General features: G+C 42.9%; 1 pseudogene; it reads left to right on the top strand.

Annotated features, from left to right (window-relative positions):
* The first annotated feature begins 19,292 nt into the window (after positions 1-19,292).
* On the top strand, positions 19,293-20,205 carry LOC147883999 (small ribosomal subunit protein eS8 pseudogene; annotated as a pseudogene).
* Positions 20,206-22,917: the final 2,712 nt, after the last annotated feature.

Below are 22,917 nucleotides of genomic sequence, written 5' to 3'. Positions count from 1 at the left end.
GGGGTTTTAAGGTTTAGAAAGAGATTCAGGTTTCAAAAGGAGGATGTAGGGTTGAGAAGAGATTCTAGGGTTCAAAAGGGGGTTCCAAGGCTCAGAAGGGGGTTTAAGATTCAAAAGGGGTTTCAGGGTTAGAAGGAGGATCCAAGGTTTGGAGCAGAGTACATGGTGGAGAACTCGTCTGCCTCGTAGATCATGGAGGTCAAGGGTTGAGAAACTACTCTAAGAGGGTAAGGGTTTAGGGGAAGCATAGGAGTGGAAAAGGAAGAAGGTGTAAGAGCATGGTGGTGGGGAAGAGAGACGAGAAGGGAGGAGGAGAGGGAGAGAAGGACTTGCAAGGTTAGAGGAGAGGGGAGAAGGAGGCAACTTTAGGACATACTTTTGGACGTGGAGTGCGAGGGGGCATGGAAACTTGGAGACAATTGCATAGAACACCAAAATATAACTCAACACAATGCCCCAAAGAGTGTGGGATTCATTCTTTGTAATGGGATATTTATACAAGTTGGAGAGCTTCTCTCTCTACATGTAGAACTTACATCTAGGATGCCCATATAGAAGTTGCATGTAGCCGATGATATGTGTTGAATAAGTCTCATCTCTATCCCATGCAATAAATGATTTATTGAAAACATTATAAGGCATAACATCTCCAAGTACTTCCATATCTCCACACTTATTCTTTAGCTCCACATGCACACTAATCATGGATTGTAGAAAATGAAACTACTTCTTTTTGGCAACATATTATCACCTCCATCCCAGGAATAAAATCTATTGCCATCTTCCGTGGAACAATTATAAAAAATAAGACTTTCTCTCTCTACATGTAGAACTTGCATCTAGGATGCCCATATAGAAGTTGCATGTAGGAGCGGCATGTTGCATGTAGGACTTGCACGTAAGAACTACATGTAGGAATCGTATGCAGAACCTGCATGTTGCATGTAGGAGTTGCATGTAGGAACTACATGTAGGAATCATATGTAGAAACTGCATGTAGGAATCGTATGTAGAACCTGCATGTTGCATGTAGGAATTATATGTAGAACATGTATGTTGGATTCCTAAGAGAGATTATTCCTAGCCTTATGCAAGTACAAGTGGAGCTATGCCGCTAGTCCACACACATTCCGTGGTACTTAAGTCCATGTTGGCATAGAGTCAACATACCCCTGCATCCATTTTATTACCCATCCTCGGGTTATGGCTTATTGTGATCACATCACGGAGTTGGGATGCCATGCACGTAACCTAGTGGCTATGGAAATTGTGGCATGCCATTCAATCTTGCTGTAATGCCTTCACACCAAACAATTTGTTTCTAGAAGTTTGTATCCACCTAAGGAGAGATAGATGACTGTGAATTTTGGAGGGGGTCTCATTTTGCTAAGGCTATGAACTCTACCATTGAATCTTCTTGAGAAGAGGTTTGGTGAGGGTCTTGTTTCTAAGGCTATTGATTCTTTCGTTGAATCTTCTTGATCCTTGGCATTTCTTGCTATCCTGCATTCATGTTGGATGGGATTGCACCTGGTTCATTGAACTTGTAGATCAGTTTGTATGCAAATGTAATATTTGTGCATCAGGAGACCACTGTGATGTTTTGTGGGGGTCTCATTGCTGAGGGTGCAAAGTCCTCGTCGAATCATCTTGACATTTGGAATAGCTTCTTGTCTTGTTTGTGAATTCATTGCATGCTTTGAGAGTGTGGAATGAAAGTGTGTGACACTATTAATGATGCAATCTACTATGTGCCTATGCAAAATCATGTTAGTGCACGTGGCCTATCGACTAGGTAGGGACTAACTATATGCTTATTTGTGGGATTTCATAGGGCAACTAAGACTCAATCATCACCTTTGTGCCCTAGGTTGAATCAATTAGGTCTATCTATATGTGCAAAAAAGTACATATGCTAGTGAATTCTCATGATACAATCTAATGCTAACAATGGAAAACCTGGGGCTCCCAAATCTTCATTATTGTTGGGGATGGCTTGCCCGTTGATGTAGTAGCACTTCAGTTGGCTCCCATTTATTGTTGTGGTGAATTGGACTCCATCAAATGTTTCTAGTAGCACGGCTCCAATGGGATTCATCTTGTTGACTCCACAAGGTCCTTAGCCTAGATATTTGAGTTTGCCCTTGTGGACTTTTGCATTGTATAGCAAAACTAGGTCACCTTCCATATCTTTTTATCTTTAAGCTTTCTGTCAAACCATGCCTTCCTTCTTTGTTTTTATGCTATCATGGCATGGTAGGAAACTAACCTTGTCTTTGTATGGTTTTGTAATTGATAGAGTCTTTCTTTGAGGGAGTTATGGTTGCCCATGCGTTCTTGTGCTGCTATGCATAGGCTTGGTATGACAATTTCCAATGGGACCACTGCTTTAAGGACGTACACCGATTGGAAGGGCGTAAATCCTATACTCACCTTTAATGTGGTTTGATATGCCCATAAGGCTGCATTTATCTTTTTTGCCCAGCTAGATCTTTTGGGCTCCACTATTTTGGTGAGGACAATGCATATTATCTTGTTGGTGGACTCTGCTTGCCCATTGCCTTGGGGATAGTAAGGTGTGCTTTTTCTGTATGGATAACCATAAAGCCATACAAAAGTTCTTGGATTACCTCATTGACAAAATGTGTTTCTCTATCTGACACAATTTCAATGGGCATCTAAATCATGTAATCACATTTTCATACAAGAACTTTGATGTGCTTCTGGCGTCTACCTTTCTCATTGCTTTAGCTTCAGCCCACTTTGTGAATTTTAATCTATGGCCTCAATGATGTAGCATGCTTGTGTTCCCTTTGCAGCTAGATGTATGGGTCCCACAAAGTCAATCCCTCATTGTTCAAATGGTTGCTGAGCAGTAACTGCTGTTATGGGGTTGAAATCCTTGTGTTGGGGTTTGATTGTTCTTTAGCATACATCACATCATTTGATATAGTCATAAGCATCTGCCCAAAGGGTTGGCCACCAATATCATGCTAAGATGATTTTTCTTGCTATTGCTTCCCTTGAAAAATTTCCTCCTGCAATGCCTCCATGCGCTTCATAGATGATGAGTGGGATTTCATGTGGCAAGACGCATCTGTGCAGGATGTGAACTTTTCCAAGTTTATAGAGTTGGCCGGCTACTATGAGTTGATATGGTGCAGAATTGATTATGAGTTTTTTGCCTTTAACTGGTTGCAATTATGGCGGGGGTCTATCTATCATCAAGTATCCAATGGTATCTGCACACCAATAGCATCTATTTGAAATAGTGTGGCATCTGGCAAGTCATCTTCTTTTCCAGTGGCTTCTTCGCCTGACTTGACACGAGACATGTGATTGACAATGTAGTGTTGGGAACCTTTGTGTACCACTATTTTGAAATTGAATTCTTGAAGCAAGAGGAGCCATTTGGTTATTCTTCATGTTGTACATGAGTGGTTCACAAGATAAAGCAATGCTTGATGGGTCAATGTAGAAGATTGCCAATAAATAGTGCTGAAATTTCTTAACACTATACACCATTGCTAGGTCTTCTCTTTCTGTAGTGGTATAATTGATTTCTTCATCATTGAGTTATCGACTGGCAAAGTAGTCTGGGTAGTCTTTCTTATGTTCACCCAGTTGGCAAAGCACACTCCCAATTGCATACTTGGAGCCATTAGTATGAACATGAAAATTAATATCCCAATAAAGAGATATAAGGATGGGTGTTGTTATTAGGCATCACTTTAGAAGCTCAAAGGCTTGGTCGCACTCTTCTATCCATAATAATTCCACCAACAATTTCTAAAGTGGTTTGGCTATCATGGCGTACCACAAGTTAAATCTTCTATAGTAGCCAGCATGTCCCATAAAGACTTGCACACCTTCGGAATTTATAGGAGGTGGTAATTCCATGATGATTATGATTTTTTCCATGTCAATTGCAATACCATGTTGAGAAACGATGTGTCCCAAAACAACACCATGGGTGACCATGAATTGGGACTTTGTTGGATTTAGGGAGATGCCATACTCCCTACATTTGATTATTCAAGACATTTTAAATGGTCTTGCTTGTTGGAGTGGATGCACAAATCATCCAAGAATACATGTAAAAACTTATTCAACAATGACTTAAAGGCAGTTGTAGCATCACTACACCACACAGATGCTACAGGGTATACAAGATGAACATACAATGCATCATCTACAGAATACTCAAAGAACAAGGAAGAAGAAAGATCACCATAACACTACGTCATATGTATCTCTCAGAGCAAGACCTCACATATCTCGAATGAATGGAGTCGAAATGCTAGTAATAGCATGCGTACAAGATCAAAAACATAAGTTAGGAACCGTTTGAGAACTAAACGTCAGCCATTGCAACTAACCTACCTGTGCACACCCCTCACAGTCACTGCTGCCAACATGCATAGTGTTGCTAACCCGCATGGTTATACAATAACACATGGCACTCACAGTGGACTGTGCATATCCACAATAGATACCCATCCCCTATGATAGAGTGTATTTTGTGCAACAATCATTTTGGGCAAAGCCTCGGTAGAGAACCAGGTGCAACTTAGGAATATCACAACTAAATCACTAGAATCGCATGAAAACAAGCCTCTCTTTCCGAATCTGTCCTCACTGAGTAAGTAAGAATCGAGATGTTGCTACTTACTTGTGCAATAGCACACAGTGCTCCGGGTGCTCTTCGAACTGTGAGGCTACCCAAAGGCCACCACTTCGAACTCTTACTCCTCATCTGAACTCGAACTGTGGACACTGCAAGTGTGCACCAAAAACCCCGACTTTGCTCGGTCCCGCATCACTTCATTCACTCAACCCCAGTCTCAACTACCTTGTAGGATCAGCTTCACTCGATCCTATCTTAGCAGTCTCTAGTTGTCTCTATAACCACATCTTCAACCGCTGGTCTTTTTCCATGTCCAGGAGCCATTGTAATGGATGCAAATTAGGCCAATCCATTGGCTGATGCTCAGGCCTCCATGCACCCCATGGTAGTTGTTGCTACCAATGCTCCTCTTGTATAGCTAGGTGCTCTATGACAATCGGCTCATAAGGAGGATCAGGTAGACCAAGAAAACAAGTATGATTATTGTAAAACTTCTACAAAAATTGATCCGCTGCTTTCCACCAAGGAGGGCGAGGAGGCAGGGACAGGGACAGGGATGAGTGGGCACACAACTCCAACCAAAAACACAAGAAATGCCTTTGGCGCTTCAAAACCTGTACTTTCTTACCTGAGCGAGCAATAGCTTCCACAATGCCTTAAGCAAGTTCTTCATACTTTGCATGCCAATCTTCTTCAACAGGTGCTGACTCTACAACCACTCCCTTTCCCTTGTCCGCATTACCACTCCCATCTGTGGAAGCACTCGAACCCATCGGACCAAAGATTGTCTACAACTGAGGACCACTTTGTAGTACTAGCCCTGCACCGGCACGCACATCACCATCCGCATCTAGTCGACGTTGGTGCAAAACAATAGTCCGACACGTCGATTGCCTCTCGCCAGCATGCGATCTGTCTATCACACTCCGCTCGCATGTCTCCTTGTAAAGCCTCAAGGAGCGAATACATCTACTCCATGTTGACGCTAACCAGTCCATGGAAAGGTTGCAAATATTCAGCTAATGCATTGGTAGAATGGCATCGCAATAGCTTGTCATGTGAATACCCGCAATGTACTCTGCATGCAACTACTGTGTAGCCTCTAATGAGCTTCGGCTACCTGCACTTGGGCTTCCAAAATTGCAAAACCCGCTCCTCCAATTGCTGCATCCTTGCATTTTGACTTCGCAAAGTGCCTTATTCTCTCTTTGCAGCTAAAGAACTTCAGTCTCTAGTAGTGCATTTACACAAGAGGGATCAGTCCTCGCAGAACATTGCATCGCCAAACATGCTAGGAACTATGCACAAAATTGGAGTTGCACATGAGTGGGTTGTAGCCACAAGGTTAATCTAGTTGATGGTGTTAGAGAGACCACCAAAGGCTCGAAAATTGCAATGACCCCCTCTACTGTAGTCACCCACAATGCCTTTGTCACTTCCACTGCCACAATAGAAGTTGTTGGCGTGGTTGCTATTGTGTGCTGGAGCTGTTTTTGCCATCTTTGAGTGAGGAACCACCACCTGTAGGATTCCTTGATCAAGAACCTACCACAGTCATCTTGTTGGTGCCACCAAAATGGTCACCCACTCGAAAATCATCGGTGGGCGAGGTGGAGGCACCACATCGAGCTACGTCGACGATAGCCCACTACTTAGCAAACTCACAGGCACCCCTGTCGATGCTGTAATTGCATGGGAAGGAGTAAGGGGGGCAATATAAGAAAGTACTATTGCTGGCACTCCCTACATGCCACAAGGACTTTGACGCCTCTGCTTCTTGGACTCTTAATCAGACATGCCTTCATCCACATCTTGCAAAGGACCTTCCAGCTCTAGGGTGAAAATTAGTGCCATATTCCTTCGGGGAACAGTAGAGTCAAGCTATAAGGGGAACAAAAGTTCCAAAATGTGACCGATCTTCGAATTCACAGCCTATTTCTTCTCCACCGCCATCGCCACCCTCTGTGCCTCTGCATGGATCCTTTCCTTCAAAATTCGTGCCCAAGGCACTGGTCTCTGCTCTGCTACTGCAATCATACCACAAATCCTAGGAGTAATCGTATATGTCTTGGCTTGCAAATAGACTGACTCGAGAATCCACCAGTAGAGGTCATGAATCTGAACATCCTGCAAGTGTTCAACTTGTACTCACCTCGAGCTGGGTTGCCAAACTCCGCCACCATCTCTTGAGCCAAACATGAAGGTTGCACCATAGCTCCCCATCCATTGGCAAGAACAACTGTTGATAGATTAGTTGCATTGTAAGCATCCAATTTTCACCCAAAAAGTCCACAGTCGGCCCAACTGCCAGCTATTGACAAAGTGCCAAAGCCGCTGGGTAGATGGTCACCTTCATCCAATCGATGCTGGTGGTGAAGCTCCAAAACCTTTGCAATCATGCATCGATCCATTGAGAATCAATATAAACCAGTGGGATGATGGGATGAAACTGAGCATGTACCATCACCATAGCGATGAGAAGAAGCTGTGAGCAAAGAGAGCTGAATGCAACGAGAGCAATGAAGGCGAAAGACACTAAAACAACTGATAGAGTGATGAAGAACATGAGGAATTCTATAGGTACATGTTGAAAAAAGACAAAGACTACATTCCCGATTGCCAATACCCCTCCTTGACAACAGGGTGTTGCATGGCAGCTGGGAAAAGACCTCGCAAAACACTTCTGTCATCATGCATCCACATGTCCTCTTGTGATTGCTCCATCGTCTCCACCTCAACCCAAGGAATCTGTGCTTCATTAGATACTGGAAATGGACACTGAAGACTCCCATCATGATGATAAGGATGCAATCGAAACCCATTAAATGGATGTGGGATAACACACCCCTATAGATCTACAAGATAGAATGAAGTAGACCCGCACTCATGAAATATCCAAAAACCCATTAACTGGATGTGGGGTAACATGACCTTGTAGATTTGCAAGATAAAACGAAGTAGAGCTGCACTCATGAAATATCCAGAAAGGTTCCAACCACTGCAACTTCAATTTCATCGACATTCGTCGACCTAAACGATTGTTGAATAGCAACACCAATTGTTTTGTTCAAATAGCTTTTTTTTCGAAGCTAAATCCACCCTCCACTTTCACCTTGCTTGAAATATCCAGAAAGGTCCCGACCACCACAACTTCAATTTCATGTGTTCAAATAGCTTTTTTTTCGAAGCTAAATCCACCCTCCACTTTTGCCTTGCTTGAAATATCCAGAAAGGTCCCGACCACCGCAACTTCAATTTCATGGACGTCTGCCCTAAATGACTATTGAACAACAACACCAATTGTCTGTGTTCAAATAGCTTTTTTTCTGAAGCCAAATCCACCCTCCATTTTTGCCTAACTTGAACCTCTAGGGTAAGATAATAGCTTTCCATCCGCATATCATCCAGCTGTGATCTAGCACATCTAGATGAAACACCATAGACTCCTGTGGAAGAAGCTTATCCTCCACCACAATCGACAAGCTCACAACCACATGCTCAATCGATGTGATCGCCTCCATCCCAAATGCCAGCTCGAAAGGAGTCAGTCTGGTTGCCACCTTGAAGGACATGTGGTAGGGCCACAATGCGACCAATAGGTGTTCGTCCAATATGTGCGGTGCTCATTGACTAGCATTGAAATGATCCGATTGAATGTATGATTTGTTGAATCAGATTCAACCAATCCATTGGCCTGTGGGAGAGGACTTCTTCTTAATCACCATGTAAAAGGAATTCATCCGCTTAATGACCTTGTTGATAAAGTGAGTACCCCTGTCATTGACCAACTCGATCGGATAGCCATAACGAGTGAACACATCTCGATAGATGCATTTTATGGCATAATTTGTGGTGTTGTCTCGTAGTGCCCATGCATCCACCCACTTAGTGCAATAGCCAGTTGTGCGACAAGCGTATAGCAGTTTTGTGTGTGGCCCATAGTCGGCTCGAATGGACCCATGAATTCCATACCCCATTTTTGAAATGGTTCGAGTGGGAAAATGGGGGTCAGTGGCATCCGATCGTGATCTGTGGGTTGACCCAACCGCTGACATAGATCGCAACTCTTTGCGAAACATCGGGCATCTTTCTGCATGGTTCTTCACCATACGCCCGCTTGTAGAATCTTCTTTCCAATGATTGGACCCACAAGGTGCCCACCCCAAAACACCACAATATGCCCTCCATCATAACCACCTATTGCTCATGAGGCTGAACACATCGTATCAATCCATCAAATGCCCTCAATACAGTTGGCCTAGCATCGCTTCAAAAGATCGCTTCGCAATGCCAATCGCTTCCTTTGATCTTGATTCACGGACTTTGACATCACCCTAGTAGTCAGGAATGATAGAATTTCATCATACCAAGACCATGGGCTTTTCGCAACTATCTCGGGCTCAACTTCTATTGGATCCACCCGGATGATTGCCGCTAGCTCAGCATCGGGAAACTCATCTTCCACTCCAATCAGCATCTCCTCCAATCGGGAAAAATAATCAGCCACCGCATGCTCGGATCTTGGCTGATGGATGACTTCAAAATCATATTCCTGCAACAACAACAGCCATCGCGCCAATTGACTCGTAAGATTCTAATGTTTCACCAGGTACAACAATGTGGAATGGTCAATATGAAACACAAAGGGTTGTCCCAAGAGGTATTGTTGAAATTTCTTGACGAAATAGATAATTCCCAGTCCTTCTCATTCATTGAAGGAATAGTACTTCTCAACTATGTAGAAAGCCATCTGCTCGCATAATAGACCTGGCGGTACCATCTGTCAGCATCCTCCTGCATCAGCACACTGCCAATATCTCTATTCGAAGCATCAATGAACACATGGAAAATTTTCTCCCAATCGGGGTACATCAACGCTCGTGCACACGAGAGCTAAATGACCACTGCACATTGGTTGAGTTCTGATGGCGCACCAGGCATGATCTTCTTTGTGATGAGTTTAAATAATTCTTTTCATGTTGGTGATGGTGGGGGCCTTCATGGTTGTGTCTCTAGCTCTTTGTTATATATGTTATTGTATTGTGGTCCTTTTTTTTTTGGGTTTATAATGGAAGGTGTCGATGCACCTTTTTTTTGTCTGGGTTTGTCCTAGGTTTCTTCCTGTTCATCATCTATAGTTTTTGATGTGTGGTTTTATCTATTTTCAAAAATGAGTGGTGTTTTTTGTGTTGTGTGCAAGGTTTTTTAGTTGGAGCCTTCTCTAGGTAGTTCTATGGTCTCTCCTATATGTGTTTTAGATCTTAGGTGTGTAGATAAGTAAGTGGATGTACCTTTTCTAGTTGTTGATGAGGATGAGGAAAGGATAATTAGTGAGTGTAAGTCTAACCAAACGACTACTAAGGATGAGTGGGCTAGGAGGATATTTGATGTATGGAGGAAAATGAATTGTTACAATGTTAGCGTGAGGTTGGAGAGTTTGGAGTATTGCAAGTTCAATGAGATTTTAAAGCACTTCTTTCTACAAGTTGTCAAATTGGATGGGTCATTGTCTCTTGTGGAAAGTTTAATGGGTATGTTTTGATGCTTCCATCAAATTAATTTGACAAGAGAAATATGTCCAAGTTAGTTCTTAAAGGAACACTGGGGTTCCGGTCAATATTGTGAAGAGTCCTCTTTTCAAAGATAGGCTCTAGCCAATGTATGGTGGTGACCGCCGCTATGAATGTTTCGATGCAAAATATGAGTGTGAAGGATAAAGAGAAGGTTAGTATGGTGGATGTTGGTGAGAAAAGGAATATCCTCAATAATATCGACTTCTTCATGTTTCATCCCAGGGGAGTCTAGCTACATTTTTCTTACTATTATTTGTCTTATCTCTATATCCATGGGGGAAAAGGGCTACATAGTGTGCTATGGATTGTTTTTTCTTGGGATTTGGATGAACTTGGAAATTATGTCAAGCATGTTTTCTTTTCTGGTGTTTTAAGTTGTTTTTTTTAATTTCTATGTTAGTTTTAACATGTATATTATGAAGGCATATCGATAGGCTAGGCGTGAACTGTGTGGTCAGTTTAACTTGCTACCAAAAAACTGATTTTTGGTTGGGTATTCAAGTGCATGAAGTCAACATGGTTCATACTTATGACCAATGCATTCGACATCTTCCATTAGTCAATGATTGTACTGATGAATCAAAGTTCTTATTCTATACATATTGATAATTACATTTTTGAGGTGGGTGTGTTTGTGTCTTATGTGCGAATTTTGTTATGTTTTGATTTTTTTTTATTTTTTTTTGTTTCATTGTGGAGGTCTGGTTCAATATGGACTGTGTAAGTGGGAAGTCGCTAAATGAGTTAGATCGATGTGGAAAATGATAGTTTTGATTTTGTGAAAGTAGGAGTAATAAAAGTGTGCATTCTTTACCTTAATGAGGCTTAGTTTATGTTAGGTACCAGAGGAGGTCGAGAGATCATTGCTATCCATAGAAGGTTTTCTTCATATCAGAAATATGGAAAAGCTCTCTTAGATTAGTTTTAGACATAGCTGGGTATTCTCATTTTGATTCATTTTGGTTGAAATTTTTTCCATCCATTGTTCTTTCTTTGTGTGTGAGAAAGAGATAGGGAGAGAAAGAAAGGCTGAGTGTTGAGATATGAGAGTCTTTAGTTTTCGGCTTGAGAGGAGTCACAGAGAAGGAGATGACCTTCTACAAGCCTAGAATATTCTCTAGGCACATGTAACCCTTGCAACTCAGCTGCTTCTTTCACGGTCCAAGTGCAAAGACAAAGGCCTCCACTCAACGAACTCCAACCGGTATCCAAGGCCAGATCCTGGCATACAATGCCTCTATAGCTAAGCTTTCAACCTCTTGGTCGCAGCACCTCTCAGCAATAGTTCGTTTGCTCGACATCTTCTAGCACTAGCCCAAGGTTCACGGGCTTCACACAGTCCAAGCCAGGGCCTCAGCCACTTCTACAACAAGAAGCCATGAACTCAACATCAAGCTTTCATTTCCCGCTTCACGATTGGCTTAGCGCATCCTTCAATGACCTTAAGACTTAGTGACTAGCTCAATGGCTCTGCCAATATCATAATACTGCAACCTCAACTCCCATGAGACACGCAAGGCAACCCTACTCCCATCAAATGAGTGACTCCACAGTGCCAACCTCTCCAACAAACAACCTCTCCAGCCTCACCATCCACGACTTGCAACAGGTGGTAGTTCAGGCCACTGTGGAAAGGTATACATAGGTTCTAAAGTCATCTCCATCGTCATTTTTATCTACGTCACCTCTTCTGTTAACTTCTCCAATGTTCACACCTTAGGAAAAATGGCACGTGGAATGAATTAAGCCAATCCTTAAGAGATAGGGTGGTTGAGCTAGCTATAGTATGGTAACACATGGCAATCCAATCACCAGACACCTGGCAGATAGAATCTAACTAGGGTTAAGTGAAGCTCACCCTTGGTTAATTCTAGTCTGCAAAGCCACATCATCAGTGCCTTGTAGGCACACTTGCCTCCTCACAGGCACAGCTTGCATTTAGCATGTGCTCTCAGCCTACCACATGGCATAGTGCCACCTCAGGACAGTAACCCCTTGCCAAGAACAATTTGTAAGCTGCATGTGAACAACTTGTGCCACATCATCAAAAGACCTCTTCTTCACAGAAACTTCAACAAGCCATAACTTCCAATCCAAGAAGAATTTGCACACTCCAAAAAGGAATTTTTGAGCTCTACACGCTTGTCAAGTCAGAATTATTGTTAGAAATTAGACACTACCATTGAAGCAAAACAAAGCTCATGGCAAGACCTTTACAACAAATGGTAAAGCAACGTATGAATGCAGAACGCATGCCAAAAGCACAAGTGTATGAGATGACCGTAGCAAAAAACATGGCATCCACATATAAAGCATTAAGGAACATGGAAGAAGAAAGCATCATGCATCATGCTACATCAAGCAAAGAAGACAACTCCATCGACAACATGTATTGAGAAGCAAAAGCCTTGCCACCTTCAGCCCACACGTTTGTAAATCAAACCTGACCACCTGCTGCAAGTAGCCATGTAAGCACTTAGGGGAGGTATCGACAAGTAAAAGCCACACCTGACCACCTTATGTAGCAAGGTATGCACTAAGGGTGAAGGACAAATTGATGTAATGGGATCTAGAGTCCTAAGGTCTAAGCTTGTGAGTGTGTGAACACATGGTGTGCCTGGATAGGTGTCAGTAGGTGTGATTGAGTGAGTCTAGGTGTGTGGTGTATGATGGAGAGATCAATTGAGTCATTTGTGGATCTGTGATGCTCTCTCTTGAGCTCAGATACAATGTATCATTGGCCTATATATTGGTACTTCATCTCATGAATAGATTACACTTTCTCCTTCATTGTTGATCTCATCATGTCTTCCTTTGAGTTACTTCATTTGGTATCAGAGCCATATGATCCACCATGAGCCTAGTTCTCCAAATCCTAGTTAGATGCCATGTGTCATCATCTCCTTCATCTTCTTCAAATTCACCTTCATCTTCTTCTCTCTTATGGCCATTTTGTAAGAAAATAATACAACGTCTGTGCTCAACAGATAACAGGATCTCGTATGCAAGAGAGAAAAGCAGATAGTATGGAGAATCAAAAATTTGATTACTGTAAAACTGATACAATAGATGGTGCTGCCTCCCAACCGTGCGCTCCTGTGTGAGAAGCTTCGATGGCATGCTGGAAACAGTGAAGGACGGAGGTTGGATGCTAAGGAATCAGGGTTGCTATAGCCAATGACGAATATGGGCTTCACGGGCTTGCTCTTATATAGCCACTGGTCGTAGTCGGTTAGACTCAATTGGGAGACCGACCCAGTCGACCCAAAATGGCTGACTGGAGGTCGGCCCCAAAATAGGCCACTGACCACATGATAGAACCGTGGCATAGAATAGACCAACTGGCCTATGTTCACCGTGGCCCACAGCCATCCGAGATCATCTGGGGCTCCAAATGGTCCCCACAGCTTGAGAGTGGGCTGCCCCAGGAAACGCTCCATCTACCCTCAGTGCGGTCAGTCATGGGATGTCTTCCTGCACTTGCATGTAGCCTAGTTTGCAGTATGCCAACTCTATCTGAAGCCGTCCAGCCATCAGGCCACACATGGCCCCCATCTGGTGTCCAAACTAGGACCTACCAGATAACCCAGCTACTCAAATGCCTTCTCCTCATATGGGGGGCTTACAAGTAGAGTTAGCTGGTTCCCGCGTAGTTACATGAGAGTGGAGCATTGATATCTAACACCCCCCCTCAATGTCGACCCGTAAGTGAACTTAATTTTTTGGCCCAATGCCAAGTCGATGAAGATGCCTCTCCAGCAAGTCTCTTCCAAGAGCCTTCGTGAAGATGTCTGCAGCATTCTTTGTAGTCGGACAATACACCAAGTCGACCTCTCCATCCATGATGAGCTCCCATACAAAGTGATATTGAATCTCAATGTGTTTTGTGCGAGCGTGGAACACAGGGTTTTTTGCAATTGCCATGCAACTCTAATTGTCACATGATAACTGCGTAGGCTTGTTCTGCACTGCACCCATGTCCCCTAAAATCCTCCTCAACCACACTACCTCACAAGAAGCAAAACATGTTGATTTGTACTCAGCCTAGGTAGAAGAGATAGCAACTTTGGGTTGCTTCTTGCTGACCCATGACACAGCTCCAAATACAAGTGAGAAACAGTAACATGTCACTGATCTCCTGTTGTCCACGTCTCCTGCCCAATCCGAGTCACAAAATCCGGTCAAGATGTTGCCCTCAATATAGGTGATGCCATAAATTAATGTATTTCAGCACCCGCATCCCTGCCCTCTAATGGTTCTCCCGGGGCTTATTGGAAAACCTACTTAATACACCAGTGGCAAAGCTGATGTCCGGTCGCTTGTTGCACAAGTAAATCAAACTACCCACAAGCCTTCTGTACTCTGCTTTGTCCACCAGTGGTGATGAATCCTCGTTTGAGAGCTTCACGTCAACCTCCATAGGGGTGCCAACTGTCTTGCACTCATCCATGCCAGCTGCCTTCAGTATCAGCATACTTCAGTTGTGAGATGAAGATATGTTTTGGCTCTTGCCAAACTTCAATCCCCAAATAGAAATGCATCAGTTCGAGGTCTATCATTTCAAACTCTCTTCCTAGCAAATGCTTTATCTGTGAGATCTTCTGTTCATGGTTCCCTGTTATGACAAGGTCGTCCACATAAGGGACCACGATCATACACTTGCCTCCTTCTCTGTAGTTATAAAAATTTGCATCAGATGGGCTCCTCCTGAACCCGTTTTGCAGAAAGTAGGCATCAATCCGATGGTACCACGCTCGTGGGACCTATTTCAGCCCGTAAAGTGCCTTCTTTAGTTTACAGACTTTACCTTCTGAACCGAGGATCACAAATCCTAGTGGTTGTTCCACGTATACCTCCTTGAGATCTCCATTCAGAAAGGTGGATTTTACATCCATCTGAAACACGGGCCAACTTTCTTGTGCTGCTAAAGCCAATACAGTGCGAATTGTGGTTAGTCAAGCTGTGGGAGCAAAAGTATCCTGATAATCAAAACCATGTACCTGTGTGAATCCTTTTGCCATGAGCCGAGCCTTGTACTTATCCAACGTGCCGTCGGACTTGTACTTGGTCTTGTACACCCACTTGTTGCCAATTACCTTGCGTTTTGGTGGTCGATCCACAAGGTCCCAAGTGTTGTTCTTCATTATGGAGCCATACTCCGACTGCATAGCCTCCATCCACCTATCATCACCCTGTGCCTCTTCAAGACACTTGGGTTCTTCAGCACGGATCACCTCAGTCATCAAAGCGTAGTTGACCAAGTGTTCCTACGCCCTTCTTTGCTCCTCTAATCTCTTGGACCGGCGGTGTTCGGATGGTTCCTCCTCAATGACTGGAGATTCTCTACCATCCAAAAGCTGCTTTACCCACTTTGGGAATGGCCGTTGCCATTGTGGTTCTGCAGGTTCTTCTTCCTCTTCTTTATCTTGAATCCTCCCAAGCACCATTGGGGGAGTTCGGTCTGCTATTGGTGGTTGTACTGGATGGATATCCTGGTCCTGGTTGTCTGGGAAGGAAGCATCCTCCTCCAATTGATGCGGCTGTTCTAAGAAGACCACATCGTGACTTACTATTACCTTCTTGGTAACAAGATTATAGAGACGGTAACCCTTCGCCTCTTCACTGTAGCCCAAGAAAATACACTTCCGACTCTTCGGTTCCCATTTGGTCCTGTTAGCATCAGGGACATGCACAAAACAATCACATCCAAAAACTTTGAAATGTGCAGCTGAAGGTTTCTTACCAGAAAAGGCCTGCAGTGGAGTCATCCCATTTACAACCTTCATGTAGCTACGATTCAGAATGTAAACTGCCGTGTTACATGCTTCAGCCCAGAAAGTCTTTGGCAAATCTTTCCCTTTCATCATACTCTTGCCCATTTCGCAAATGACACGCATCTTGCACTCTGCTACTCCATTTTGCTGTGATGTATGTGGCGGGGGTTTCTGCCTCTTGATCCCGTGACTTTTGCAGTAACTTTCGAATTCACTTGATGTGAACTCACCACCTCTGTCTGATCTCAACTTCTTCACCTTCCTCCCCGTTTCTTTCTCAACCATTACATGCCATTCTTTGAACTTATTGAAAGCCTCATCTTTAGTCTTCAGGAAGTATATCCATATCCTTCTATAGCCTTTGCCCTGCTGGCCTCTTTAGGAAAGGGTTGCCGATGCTGCTTGCCCATCATGCAAGCTTCACATACATCAAGCAGATCTGTAATTTTTGGTAGGTTTGCAATCATTCCACTTTTATGCATCTCCTTTAAAGAACTAAGGTTTAGATGACCAAACCTCTCATGCCACAGCTTAGTGTTGCTCACATCGGCTCGAGCACTGAAAGCTGAGAGTTTGTAGATGTTGTTGCACCATGTACCTTTACCAAAGACCTTCCCTTGAAGATCCAAAATCTGTGCGCCATCCTTATTGAATTGAACTTTGAGGTCCTGATCCGTGATCGTAGAAATGGACAACAAGTTTTGATATCTGCCACATAAAGAACATCGGACAACTGTTTCACAACTCCATCTGACTTGAGAGCAATCGTACCTTTTCCTTTTGCTGAACATTTTGCATCATTGCCGACTGCTACCAGGATGTCATTCCCTACCGGATGTAGAGAGGTATACCAATCCTTCTAACTGGTCATGTGGCACGATGCACCACTGTCAATAATCCAAGGTTCATCCGCAGGTACATGAACTGCCTCCATGCAAATCTCCTCAATTGCTATGAATAGCTCTACTGGTACTATCTGCACGCTATTCTTGGACTCTTTCTTTACTCTCTCATCTGCAATCTTCTTCCGACACTCATTCTACTTGTGCCCTGCCTTGTTGCAATAGAAGCACTTGATCTTCTTCTTTCTCTTTTTATCATCAGAAGAAGATGGGTTACCAGAGTCCTTACCCTTACCTTTCTTTGATCCAGCCCAGAAAGCCGAATCTTCTCTAGTCCTCGTCTTTTGACACATCTCCTCCTCTAGAAGCATTGCACTGAAATCCTCAAAGTTGAGGGGCGGATTTCTGTTCTCTATATTCAGTGTTGTAACAAGACCGTCGTACTTTGGTAGGAGAATCTGTATGCACCTTCGTGCTAGATTCTCGCTAGTGATGGTGATGCCAATTGCATCTGATCACACAGATTCTTCACCCTCGTGATGAACTTCTCTGCCATTTCAGACTCAGACAGTTTATCGTTCGCGAGTTGAGTCTCCAGATGAATCCGCATCTGATTTGTGGTCTCGTACTGATTTTTCAAGACCGTCCATGCCTCCTCCGCTATGGTGACATGTTGAATTAACGCCATGATAGAATCACTTACACTGCAGACAATAGAACACAACGCATCTGCATTTCTTCTTGTCCACGCGAGAATCTCATTCGCAGTTGGTACTATCTATTGTGCTGCATTGGCTAGATTCGGTCTCGCAATCGGCTTCATGTCCACCCTAGTAGTAGTGTCCCAAAGCTCGTATGCACTTAGGATGGTCTTCATCGTGAACTTCCAGAGTGGATAGTTAGTGCCGTCCAACTTTTCGCTTTCGCCGAACGATGGGATTTGCAGTCTTGTGGGCTAGGCCATCTCTCACAATCTGCTCGCAAGCAGAAACACACTACCAAATCTTCTTGCTAGAGCCCAAGCTTTGATACCATGTAAGAAAATAATACAACGTCTGTGCTCAACAAATAATAGGATCTCGTATGCAAGAGAGAAAAGTAGATAGTATGGAGAATCAAAAATTTGATTACTGTAAAACTGATACAATAGATGGCGCTGCCTCCCAGCCGTGCGCTCCTGTGTGAGAAGCTTCAATGGCATGCTGGAAATGGTAGAGGACGGAGGCTGGATGCTAAGGAATCAGGGTTGCTATAGCTAGTGATGAATATGGGCTTCACGGGCTTGCTCTTATATAGCCACCGGTCATAGTCGGTTAGACTCAATTGGGAGACCGACCCAATCGACCCAAAATGACCGACTGGAGGTCGATCCTAAAATAGGCCACCGACCACACGATAGAACCGTGGAGCAAAGTAGAGCAACTGACATACATTCACCATGGCCCACACCCATCTGAGATCATCTGGGGCTCCAAACGGGCCCCGCAACCTGAGAGTGGGCTGCCCCGGGAAATGCTCCGTCTACCCTAAGTGCGGTCAGTCATGGGATGTCTTCCTGCACTTGCATGTAGCCTAGTTGGCAGTATGCCAACCCTATCTGAAGCCATCCAGCCATCGGCCACACATGGCCCCCATTTGGTATCCAAACCAGGACCTACCGGATAACCCAGCTACTCAAATGCCTTCTCCTCATATGGGGGGCTTACAAGTAGAGTTAGCTGGTTCCTGCGTAGTTACACGAGAGTGGAGCATTGATATCTAACACATTTTTCTTTAAGCTTACTTCTCCTCATCCACAGCTTCGTTTGCTCCATCCTTTCAGCTAGAGATACTTCATAAAGACCCTCTTCAATCGATATGATTCACAAAATGTTTTTAAGGCATGGACACTCAAAGAAGGTGAAGGACTACAAGGATCTTGTATTGCTGAATATGGACAAGATACATTAAAGAGTGTAGAGAAGGACAAAGAGCAAAGGAGTTGCAAGATTGGCTACACCAAGAACCTCTCCATTGACAATGTACCCCACACTATGGTAGCTTGGAAGAGAAGAAGGAAAAGGACAAGACATACCATCAAAGGGGGGTATTTCCCCACATCTTCCACTTGGAATGTTTTTGTGTGTGTGGTCAATAAGGGTTCTTTGCCTTGGGATATCCCCCTCAAATGATTGTTAGTCTTATGTGTTACCTTGTTGGATCTAAGGGTATTCCCATGCATAGTCATTGTCTATCTCCCAATTGTAAATCAACAAACCAAAGTCAGAGTGAGATCATGTTGGGATGAGGATGCCCAAATGAGTCTACTGCTAATACAACTAGAGTGAGTACCAGGTTGTGGATCATGTGTGTTGCCACTAGAGGTGGGCAAGCCATGAAGTTTCCCATGGACTACTGCTAGGGTTGAGCTCATCAATTTGTGGGGGGGAATGAAGGACAAATTGATGTAATGGGATCTAGAGTCCTACATCCCAAGATGACTAGTAATAAAATAGTCCGCAAGATCCGTGTCAGAGGCAAGAATTTCAAGGTCAGGGTTTTGCAACTTGATACAAGCAATTACTGCTGGTGTTCTGAGGTTCACCCGTAAGACTGGTATTATGGATGTGGTCTATAAGGCTTAGTGCACGCAGTGACCAGATGCGCGATTGGTGCCCATACAACACTTTGTTCACACGTCAAAATGAGCTCCACTCCAGTGAAGCATTTAATGTAGGTCTGCTTTTTTGAAAGAGAGATGTAAGTACATGCAGAAAGCTCTACAATGAGTGTGTATGTGAGAGCTGAGAACTTTTGATTGGCCTACCCATCTTTAATTGAAGGCACTGTAGTCACATCGTAGGACCAGATGGCAGCTTTTTATTGGCTGGTACAAAAATTGAGCATTGATGCTAGAAATGGCACCCTCCATTTTGGAGTTGCAAAATGAAGCATCAATCGCGGTTCATCCCAGCCTCGAATACTGTGCCAACATAAAAAATCCATCACCAGAGGCACATCGTTCGCATCGTGTACACTAACCCTAATGCATCAAATAATGAGATCGTTCAAACTCAAACTCTCGTGAAATTGAAGATCATACAAGTTGAAGAACTCCTTTCTCCCAGTGGTACAACATTATGGTGTGGACATTGGTAAGAAGAAGTTGATGGCTGGCCGCAAGGGAAGAAGAAGAGTAACTATCTTAAAATCATAAGTTAGATGCACACCTTGAGGACCAATTTTCCAGTGGCCGTTTGTTGCTGGTGGCAATAGCTTCTCACCCAAAATAGTGTGGTTGTGTTGATGGCTATATACTTGAAGGTAAGGAATTGGAATTCTACCAAAAAAAGATTCAAAGGAATAAAAGGAAAGGTGTTGTGATAACGGTGGTTACTGCACCCAGTTAAGGTGGTTGGTGTACTTCTTAGGAGATAAGACAAGTCTATCCTTGCAATCACAGACACGACTTTTAAAGCTAAAGGTGTTTTGGGCTGTGCATCTTTTTGCAAATCCGTCCCTGGAGATTTGTTGGTAGTATTAGATCAATCTCCAGATGGAGTTTTGAAAGAGATAGTGTCTATCAAGGACCTTATAATGACTCAACTTATTTTACTATGTTTCACTATTATTTTATTTCTTGGATTATTTATATATTGAGTCCCAAAAAAATAAAGAAAGAGGAATGTTGGATGTATGTATGTTGTAAAGAGTCCCGATGGTTGAAAAGTGGATGAGTGTGCATTGCCAAGTGCTATGCTTGTGAGTGTTTGTGGAGCTCGAATTCAAAACTAAAGATTCTACAACACACACACACAAAGACCACAATTCAAAAACTACAGGAGCTTCTTTCTCCCAAAGGCTCAGATTGTTGTAGGTCCTTGGACCCCCTGAAGAGACTTGTAAAGATGATTTTTAGGTCTCGGGTTTCCATATACGCATTTTGGGTCTGGGATCCTTGTTTTGACTTTGAGAAAAAGCATTGTTACTACTCTCCCTATGTGTTAGCTCATCACAAGAGCTAATTTGCCTACGATTTTAGTTTGAAGAGACTTGCCCTCGAATTTAGTTTGAAAATATTTGAGACTACTGACTACCAACAAGTACCAAGGGTTTTTTATTGATGCATGTTAATGGGATTGGGACTCGAAATTTTCCTATATGAAGGATTTTGAGTGGTGGTTCAAGCTGTCTTTTGTGTAAGACTCAAATAATGCACACATCCCCACACACTAGTTCCAAAACTTCATGTATTTCTTACAAGCATGTTGGCATGTGGAAGTGAGTCGTCCTATGGAGACTTGGATTTAATGGTTTGCCCTACGTGCGTTGCTATCATATTAGTTGGGTAGTTATAGTTTTGCAAATTTGCAAACGTTTTGCGTTTAAATTGGTTGCTTGTTTTTCAGCTTGACAAGGGGGGTAGTACTGTGATTTTGTGACAGGTAAAGATGTTGCTGTTGAAAGAGGAGAAGAGGTTGGAGGACCTTGTTGATGAGGAGGTGAGGGGGAGGGGTATGAGGCGAGGGGGGAGGGGTATTAGCAATGCCCGGTAAGGGGCAGGGCTATATAAATTATTCAATTTCCCATGCAAAGTGCCACTTTCCAAAAAATGTTGGAAGTTGTTTTCAGTAATTTATTGTATAATTTCTTGTATAAGAAGGAAGGGGCTGGTTGTTGGCTATGGCAACGTTCTTCTTCTTCATCATCTTCTTCATTTTCTTCTTGTTCATATGTTTGTTTTGTTGCTGCTCCTGCTTCTGATCCTTGATCCCTAGCAGATTTTGTCTTTGATCTTCCTTTTTCTTCCTCAACAATTTGTTTTCTCATCGCCTCTATAGATCATAGACAAAGGGGCAATGCTATTGTGCACGAACTATGCCCTCTTGTTTAATATCATGACCTATATCAAGGGGCCTTCCTACTTAGTGGATCTCCTAAGTCCTTTCTCACTTGTTGGGAGTTCATGTATATCTTTGTATCTATACTCAAGGTCCTCTCCATATCCTCTTTGCATTGTCGAATGAACACGCTTGAGCAACAATTGGTTTATATTCCTACTCTATTGATTTGATGATTAAAAAACGTGATCTATCTTGTTGTGAAATATAATCAATGTAGCCTTCATCAAGTATTGCATTCCTACTATAATATTGTTTCTTGCCTTAAAATTTTTTACATCCCATGACCATATGACCATCACTATAACCAACAAAGATTTCTATTTCTATTGGCATTAATAATATGAACATATACATGCAATTAAATAATCAAGATTGTTTTTGTTCATATCAAGAGTATTTGAGACACCTTTAAATGCACTCTAATTATGGAGATATCATATTATATTTATTGCTTTAACTCATAAATAGTTTGATATGTTCTAAGATTTAAGTACACATTTGGTTCTCTTGCCTAAAAATCTATTCTTACGTTCAACACTACCATTTTTTTTGAGACTCTGAGGAGAAATATGGCATCTACTCCTTTTGTATATTAGATCTTTATGAGCTTGCCACCATGACAGGGGATATGGCCATAGCTAGGCATAAAGAGGGATGTTGAAATAGTCTATTAAGGGCAACACCGACCTGTAAGCTCTATGAAGGGACATTAGGCTTGGTAAGGGAAGCATTTTTTAAAATGTGCTGATCTGACCTAATTATGGGCACAAACTTATGGGAAGGGAGTCATTTTTTGTGTTTATTTTGAGAGTTGTTTGTCTTATTTTTTGTGTAGCAGAAAGTTGTTGAATGTGATGCTATAGGTAATAGAAGAGTGGGATTAAGACATAATTATCTTATTGGATGAGAGTAATGAGGAAGGTCTCGAAGATAAAAATTTGAGGCAACATAAGTAAGACACATGGCATGATGATGCGTGAAGGTCATCTTTAGACTATCTATAAATGAAACACCTTAATTTTTGCCGATACAATCAAGCTACAGGAACAACCAGATGGATATACATAGACGGGGAGTACCATTACTACCAATTCATGGTAGATACAGTTCAATGAACCTTCGATCTCCCCACCATCTCCCAACCATTTGCTAAGTTGCGAACCATGGAGAAGAGGTTGGCCACGGTGGTTGACTACAACACAACGGTGCATAAGGGTG

This window comes from Dipteris shenzhenensis, chromosome 27, assembly GCF_047967505.1.
Source record: "Dipteris shenzhenensis isolate YYH24624 ecotype China chromosome 27, Dip_SZ_1.0, whole genome shotgun sequence".
Classification (NCBI taxonomy): domain Eukaryota; kingdom Viridiplantae; phylum Streptophyta; class Polypodiopsida; order Gleicheniales; family Dipteridaceae; genus Dipteris; species Dipteris shenzhenensis.
The sequence above is the reverse complement of the archived record's forward strand: the minus strand, read 5'-3'. Positions and strand labels throughout refer to the sequence as shown.